Genomic DNA, 9,079 nt, shown 5'->3' with positions numbered 1-9,079 from the left:
TTCTTTATCCCTTAGCATACACTTTTAGTCCACACCCAGTTTTGCCTTTACACTTTTAGTCCACACCCAGTTTTGCTTTTGTGTGATTATATATGTGATGGTTTTGAAGCATATTCTCAATGTGATTCGGGGGAGCCTGACTGAAGGGTCACTGAGTCACATTCCGCATGCGTGTGGTCTTCGGAAATAAAACGTGTAATTCGAGGATCCTCATCTGACTCTGTCATCTTACTCGGCCGAGTGGAGAGTCATAACAATTGGCGACGAGGATGGGATTCGACTGATGCTGGCGGTGTGGACGGTGGGACTCCACTTGGTGTACAGCGATCGCAAGGGATCAGCGAAAAGGTACGTGGCGATCGCACGTAGGGCACCTAAAATAGGGAGCCCCAGTTAGGCGAGCGCTGTACACTTGGATCTGCTCGAATCAAGAACTGTAATGGTAAACACATATGAGGTGATTCGAATGCGGTTTGTCTGAAGAGCACAAAGGGGGAGGGCTGTCAGGCAGTGTTTGTAGAGCCGGTAAGGGTCGAGGATAAAGGTATCCGTGTGAAATAAGGAGGAAACAGGTTGGAATCCTGTACCAAGAGAGGGAAGGTTAGAGGCCTTCATTGGGTTTGAGGCTATTAGGCGGCGGGTCGAAAGGGACCTCGGTCCCGGTGTAAAAGGAGAAACGATTTACAGCTATTAGGCGGCTGATTGAAAGGGATCTCGGTCCCGGTGTAAAAGGAGAAATGATTTACAGCTATTAGGCGGCTGATTGAAAGGGATTTCGGTCCCGGTGTAAAAGGAGAAACGATTTACAGCTATTAGGCGGTTGATAAGATAAGAACAAAAGAATGGGGAATAAATCTTCAAATAACGAGAAGATACCAAAAGGAACAACATTGAAAGTTATCAGTGACAAATATGGAATCGATAACGTAAAGGGAATACAGGACTGGGTGAAGTGGACCGCGGGAAGAAAAGATCCCTTTCCGCTGACTGGATCCTTAGATCCAAAGATATTAAACACAGTGAGTAATGCGCTGATAGAGGGCAAGGCAGGAGGCCCGAAACAAAGTGGACCACACTGGAAAGCATTGGCCGCGTGGCTAATGGAGTCGCAAGTCGAGACAGAGCATAGGCGACTCGGACTAGAAGGGACTGTGAACCAACGGAAAATACAAGACGAGGAACGACAAGGGAGACTAAAACAGGCGCTAGACCAGCTAACGGAAGTTAAGACACAGGGAGAGGACAAACAGAAGGAACTAGACCAAGTGTTAGCACAGCTGACGGAGGTCAAGATACAGAGTGAGGAGAGACAGGAGAAATTGAAGCAGGCGTTAGCACGGATAGCAGAAATCAACGACGACGTGAACCGAAAGACGACAACCCGACTTGGGACAACAAAAGGAATTTACCCCGTCTTAGAAGGGGACAGAGTAAAAGGAGGGACCGACATTCACCAGTTCCCCATGATGCAAGCAGCAGGGGGAGATTGGGTTTGGAGATCATGGACCCCACAGGACATTAGGGGAGTAAAAGCTAGCATGGAAGAATGTATAAAGAAAAACCCAAGAAGGGCAATTCAGATATTACACGACCAGATAAAAATGCAGGGGGCAACCAGGACAGACATAGGGTTTATCTGCACTGCTGTCCTGCCCAGTGCGGTTTGGAGCCGGCGTGCGGCAGCCTGGGGTGTCAAAATGGAAGGAGAAACAGATACCACCTTAAACCGACATTACCCAGAGGGAGCCGACTGGGACGCACAGGCAGTGTACAGGGGAAGAGTACAAACCCTGATGGAAGAACTTGCGGCAGAGATGGCCCCAAGGGTAATGGATTGGCAGGCAATACAGGATGTCACACAGAATCCCAAGGAATCACCTGGGGAGTACAAGGCACGACTGTATGAGCAGATCGAACTGCACTCAGGATTTATTAACATCGCACAGACGCCCCTCCATTTCCTGAACACTATGTTCGTAGATGGACTGTGTGACGAAGTAAGGCGAGAGGTGAAAGCGGACATGCCAGGGTGGAAAACGGCTGACGTAGATGCCGTGTTTGAAAGGGCAAGACAGGCTTGGCAGACTCGAAGAGAAGAGGAACGGAGAGGAAAGAAAGATACCAAAGCTCTAGTTGCAAGAAATCTCGAATTGAAAAGCCGTAAATACGAAGAGAGGGAAAGCAGGCCTCGCTGGGAAAATACAGATTGGGAACCCCGGTATGAAGCCGAATGGGACCAGCGGAGACCTTGGAACCGAGAGAAGGAGCCGCAAAAACAGGGAGAATGCTTTAACTGCGGTCAATCCGGGCACTGGTTTCGGGACTGCCCGGCACCGCCAAAACAACGAGGCTGGGGCTCGCGGCCACCACAACAGCAAGAGAGACCAACGGCGCCCCCTAGAGAATATGAGAGGAGAAGGGAGACAGCAGGAAGAAACTATTGACATGAGGACACCGTGGTGGCTCCGCAAAGGTAAACGCGGAATGTAAGGGAATTGACCACGACCTTAAACGTAGAGGGGAGACAAGTAACATTCCTGGTAGATACAGGGGCCACCCGGTCAACACTAAAACAAGGAGAGATAAAGAACCTGCCACTCTCAGGCGAGTCAGTGAGTGTGGTGGGGGTTTCGGGACGGAGAGAGGATATCCCGATTTCGGACAAATTACGAATTGAAGTAGGTCCCCTGCGGGGAGAACATGCATTTTTGGTAGCCAAACACACCCCGATGAATTTGTTAGGAAGAGATTTGTTGTGCAGAATGGGATGTACCATAACATGCAAGCAAGACGGAGTTTTCATAGATGCTCCGCTGGCATTGCAAGAGGAAGTAATGACCCTCATGATGACCGAACTCGGACCGGTAGTCTATTGGTTGCGGGTTGTGTCACAAGAGGGGAGAGATAAACTGACTCGGGATTGGGAAAGTGCAAAAAGATTGCGGGACGTAGAGGAATGGTTGCGTGGCAACGACATTGAATTGAAAGAAGTGGAACTGCCTTTACACTGTACGGTCTATTATGACGAAACAGGGCAGGATTTTGATTAGTCGGACAGAGTACATGAAGAGTACGCTACCACACGCACTTTAATGACAACCACTTTGTGGATCGGAAAAGAGGGAGCGGCAATGGAGGTGGAGCTAACCGCCAAGGAACGTGAGCGAATGAAGCACAGAGAAGGACTTACCCCGCACGTCTCAATGGCGGTCGGTAAAGGTCATAGTGCCGAAGAACTGGGAAGAATGCTGACCAGGTTGAGATGTGCCTCGGAACCACCAGGGAGGGATAGTGAAACCCAGAGCACTTTACAGGCCAGTCGACGGGGGGATGGATGGAAGGTATGCTTACCTGATCAGATTTTGTCATGTATGCTAGAAAGACATGAGATGAACAGCGAAAGGCCACGCCGCCAGGCCAACAGGAAAACGAGAACGGAGGAAAGACTACATGAAGTACCTGTTGAATTATGGACACGACATCCGAATGACGTGGGCAGAGTGCTAGCCGCAACGCCCGTGTCTATCCAGATAAAGGAGGGGGTACCCCTGCCTCGAGTGGCTCAATACCCGTTGCGCAAAGAGGCAATAGAAGGGATCGCTCCGGTGATAGCATCATTACGTGACCAAGGGGTGATAATACCTACTAAGAGCCAATGTAACACACCAATCCTGCCGGTGGAGAAGCCCGGAGGAAACGAATGGAGGTTCGTACAAGATCTGCGGGCAGTGAATAAGTGTGTGAAAGCGTCCTTTCCGGTGGTGCCACACCCGGTTACGATACTGTCAGGGGTGCCGTCCACTGCGACGCACTTTTCCGTGGTAGACTTGTGCTCGGCGTTCTTTAGCATACCGCTAGCCAAAGAGTCGCAACACTTGTTTGCCTTCAGCTACGACGGACAACAATACACTTGGACTGTACTTCCGCAGGGGTTCTGCGATAGTCCAACGCTCTTCTCGCAGGCCCTGAAGGAGGACCTGGAGGACATAGAGCTCCCGGAAGGATCAGTCATGATACAATATGTGGACGACCTGTTGGTATGTTCGGACAATCAAACGAAATGTGAAACGGACACTGTAGCGCTGTTAACAGCTCTCGCCCGAAAGGGCCACAAAGTCAGCAAAGACAAATTACAGTTTTCGCAGCCAAGGGTGACGTATTTGGGACATATACTGGAACAGGGGCAGAGGAGCCTCGGAGCTGAACGGGTGGAGACAATCCCAGAGCACCCAAAACCCACTACATTGCGACAATTGCGGCGGTTCCTCGGAATGACGGGGTACTGCCGGCAGTGGATCCCTGATTATGCAGTTAGGGCGCGATCACTGTACGACATGGTAAAGGAGGCAGAGGGGGATAAGATCTCCTGGACGAATGGTGCGAACAAAGACTTTGAAACATTGAAGCAGGCCTTGTCAAAAGCACCAGCATTGGGGCTACCGAACTATGATCTTCCCTTCACCCTATTCGTCCATGAAAGAGGAGGGTTCGCCCAAGCGGTGCTGACGCAAGAACACGGAGGAAAGAATAGGCCGATTGCGTACTACAGTAGTCATCTACACTCGGTCGCCGCCGCCTATCCTGGGTGCTTACGGGCAGTAGCAGCAACGCAATACGCAGTGACCGCAACAGCAACGCTGGTTTTGGGTTCTCCGCTGACCGTGAAGGTGCCGCATGATGTGGCGGCGCTGATACGGCAAAATAAGACACAACATATATCAGCGGCACGAGCAGTTCAACATGATTTGGTGCTGTTGCAGGCAACTAATATAACGATCGAAAGATGTTCGCCACTGAACCCACCCTCCCTAATGCCAACGGGCGATGAGGGAGAGGCACATGTGTGCGAACGAGTGCTGGTGGAAGAGACAAAGGCTAGGCGTGACCTACAGGAAGCCCCAATCGAGAATGCGGAATTAGAACTGTTCGTGGATGGAGCGGCGAGGAAGAACCGATGGGGAAAAACCATCGCTAGCTTTGCAGTATGCACCGCAAGCGCCACCTTGAGGAAACAATTGTTACCAAAGGGATTTTCAGCCCAACAAGCTGAGCTGGAAGCGTTGATATGCGGGTGTGAGCTGGGTGCGGGTAAGACATTGAACATATACACAGATTCTAGGTATGCCTGGGGCATCTTACATGACTCTGCTGCCATTTGGGCCTTGCGTGGCTTTAAGACGTCCTCAGGGAAGGTTATCCAACATGGGGACTTGATCAAACGACTGATACGAGCAGCACAAGAGCCGCAACAGATTGCAGTGATTAAATGCAAAGCTCACACAGGAGGGACAGATGAAGTGTCAAAAGGCAACGAAAGAGCAGATTTAGCGGCAAAAGCAGTGCTCGATGAGGAGGAGGCGAACCCACAACCGACGACCGAACTTTACGTGGAGCAAATGGTAGACGGTCCACAAACGCAAGAACAGCTGAAGGACCTGCAGGTCTCCGCAACTATGGAAGAACAGGAATCATGGAGGGTGAAGGAGGGTGCAAAGCAAAACATACATGGAGTATGGGTGGATGAGCGAAATAGACCATTTGTACCCCGGATATTGCTACCGTGGCTCACTCACTGCACATGCGCAGGGCCATATGGGAATAAAAGGGGTGGCGGAAATTATTCGTCAAACCTGGAATGCCCCAGGTGTAACAACAGCAGCAACAGAGGTGGTTAGCAATTGTGCGACCTGTGGTAGACATAACAGGAAGTATGCCGCCAAGAAACGGGGAGCACACCCACCCCCGTCCGGACCGTTTCAACACCTTCAGATGGATTTTATAAAAATGCCGGCATACAAACATCACCAATATGTGCGGGTAATTGTGGATATGTTTTCTAAGTGGGTAGAGGCCTTTGCCACGACCAATCAGGAAGCTGATACAGTGGCCAAGCTACTTTTACAGGAAGTAATTCCGCGATTTGGAATTCCAACACGACTATCCTCGGACCAAGGAGGGTCTTTCACGGCAAAAGTAATGGAAAAGGTAGCCGAAGGCTTGGGTATCAACCAGAAACTGCATTGTCCGTACCACCCTCAGTCAGCAGGGGCGGTAGAAAGAGAGAACCAAACCCTAAAGCAGACGCTTTCCAAACTTTGCGAGGGCCAGTCAATGCCCTGGCCAGACGTGCTGCCGATAGCGCTCATGAAAATAATGCCACAAGGGGGCTCTCGCCCCACGAAATAATAACAGGACGTCCTATACAGTTACCGGTCTCGGCTCCGCCAGATATGGGAGATTGGGATTTGGCATGTATGACCGACGGAATGATGAACTATTGCAGAACACTCACTGCTACCATTAGGGCTTTTCACTCACAGGTACAAGAAGCATTGCCGATACCTGCTGGAGACCCGTTACATGATTTCCAACCTGCTGAACGAGTTTGGGTGAAAGAGTTCCTGCGGAAAGACGCCCTGCAACCCAAGTGGACCGGGCCCTACACTGTACTTTTGACCACGCTCTCGGCCGTCAAAGTGAGGGGTAAGAGTGCATGGATACACCACTCACACTGTAAACGAGCACCCAAGGAAGCCGCTGAAACGAGGGAACCGGAGGAGGTAACCCCAGCAGAGGTTCCGGCTGTGTCCGATTCAGTCTTTTACCGGGATAGTGAAGACGACGACGAGGGGGAAGACGTGATAACTCTACAGAGACCCCCTCCACCGCCACCAAACCAAGACGGGGCCGGCCCAGCAGGACAGGGAGAGATAGTACAGGGAGACCCACTGCAAGCAGAGCCAGGTGCCCCGCCGGACCCGGGACCTGAAAACGTAGACAACAGGGATCCTGAAAGACCAGCGCTAGAACCAAACGCCCCGCCAGACGTGGAGCCGGAACCTGGACCGGGCACCCTGCCAAACGTGGAACAGGCAGGTTTAGGCGACAACAACATTGTAATGCAGGAAACAGCGACAGGACCTTTGACGACACAACATGCAACTCCTGGTGCTAGCGCTGCTCCTGTGCGAGGGCGGCCTGTCACTAAGCAGCAAACCGACAGCCTCAGACCCCGAGAACCACACACGCCTCCTACACCTCGACCACGAAAGGGGAAACGGGAGTGAGTTGGCAACTTCTTTACAGCGTAGCAGGAGAGGGGTACCGAGAGAGGTGACAGCAAGCAAATATGCAAATTTTGGGACAACCCATAACAAGGAGTTAGACACAGTAAGAGTCTTTTCAGTTAACCGTACCCAACTTTTTTCGTCAATGATTCCATACATTAGGGACATAAAGGCACCGCTGCTCCGACCTCAACAACTCATAGAAATACCCTGCATCCTGGCAGAGGGGTCTAGTGACCTGGTAGAACGACACAAGGAACTTAAGGCCATCATATGGTACTACGAGATTGCGGGGCAGGTTCTCTTAGTAGCTCGACAAGTAAAGAAACAGAGAGGGCAAAAGGGATCCTACAACAGACAAGGATATGAATGGGGCCAGCATGCAAGTCTGATAACTAGAATTCCACAAGTACCAGATGACACCAAGTTGGCATACTTTTGCCGCGTTCGATGGAGCAACCATACAGCATGGCTTAATTGGATACACTTTGATGTACGCAGACAGGGGCCACCGACAAGGCCCCCGAATACCTTTGTAGCCCTAACCACAGAGATAGCAAACATTGAAAACCGGAGTGAGTGCTGGGTGTGCCTTAAACCACCATCTGGCCTCGTGACCGGACTTCCTCTTTTCGTACTACCATTAACCATCTTCAATCACGTAACCGGACCAGTAGAAGGGCTCGAAGCTAAGACCTCAGCCCGTGGTTATACACAAAGGGTCTATGCAGGGAAGAATCCGAGTGCTAATGTAATGGTGGTACCATCTCCCCTATGGGTAGAAAACACCAGGGGAGCGGTCTGTTTTACAGGACAGGGAGCAAACAGAATGGGGAAGTCAGAATGTGAGATTCAACTTCCCCTCCCGAAATCAACTGACCAGGAAGTCATCGCTGTTAACCCGGACACCCAGGTAGAGGAGCAAGTAACATTCACAATAAAAGCAGCCTTACACCATGACAACGGAATGATCCCGCCAAAAGGCATTCACTTGGTCTGCGGGGACAAGGCTTACCCCTACCTACCGAAAGGGTGGGAAGGGAGTTGTTATTTAGCTTCAGTATTTCCGGACAGCAGGATTAAGACCACTTTTTACCCTACCCCTGCACCACCACGGCATCGACGCAGCGCATCAGAGACAGGGGATCCAGAGGGATGGGCCGGTGTATCAGAGCGCTTAGGGGTGATCAAAGGTACCTGGTGGGAGAAGGCTCTTGGCTTTTTCATGCCACATGCCGGTACTACTATTAATAGCATTAGGTTAGATGAGCTTTCGCAAGTTTTGGAATATTTAGGTTATGTAACCATGGCTTACTATACAGAATTAACAGAGATGTTGGTATCAATGCGCGCTATGGTAATGCAGAACAGAGTAGCTTTAGACATGCTTCTAGCAGAGCAAGGAGGGGTATGCGGGATGATTGAAGGAGAATGTTGCGTCTGGATTCCGGACCCAAAGGACATAACTGATCGTGCGGTGACCCGAATTAAAAAGGTGGTGGAAGTTCTCACAAGCAATCGAGTGGAACGTGAGGAAGGTTATGCATGGTGGAAGTCGATCTTCCAGGGCTGGGGAGGTTGGTTGTTGCGTCTAATAGGGTCAGTACTTTTAATCATTGTGGTGGTAATTTTTGGGGTGTTTCTAATCAAACTTCTCATTACCATTTGTTTGAAGAAGTGCTGCGCAGTGTCACCCCTCACCCACGCCATTATAATAATTAACAGCGAACTCTCTGTTGAGGACGACTTGGCCAGTGATGGGGAGGGGGACGACCAGGGCCTTCAGGGGGACGTCATACACGTGGACCTAGGCCAAGGTTTACAACCATTCCTCCTTGTTGAAGCAGATAACTAACCCAGGAGAGAGTGCGTGTTGTTTTGCCTTCCAGTGCAAGATGTGACTCCTGCGCTGGACGAGCTTACACCCGTGCCTTGAGTACTACTTTTGCTACTTGCTTATGTATAATTGTTTAAACAATCGTATTACTATTGCTGCTAACATAAAACAGTAT

Source organism: Eptatretus burgeri, chromosome 6, assembly GCF_056783735.1.
Source record: "Eptatretus burgeri isolate ZD-2024b chromosome 6, Ebu_testis_v1, whole genome shotgun sequence".
Lineage (NCBI taxonomy): Eukaryota > Metazoa > Chordata > Myxini > Myxiniformes > Myxinidae > Eptatretus > Eptatretus burgeri.
This window is presented reverse-complemented; position numbering follows the sequence as displayed.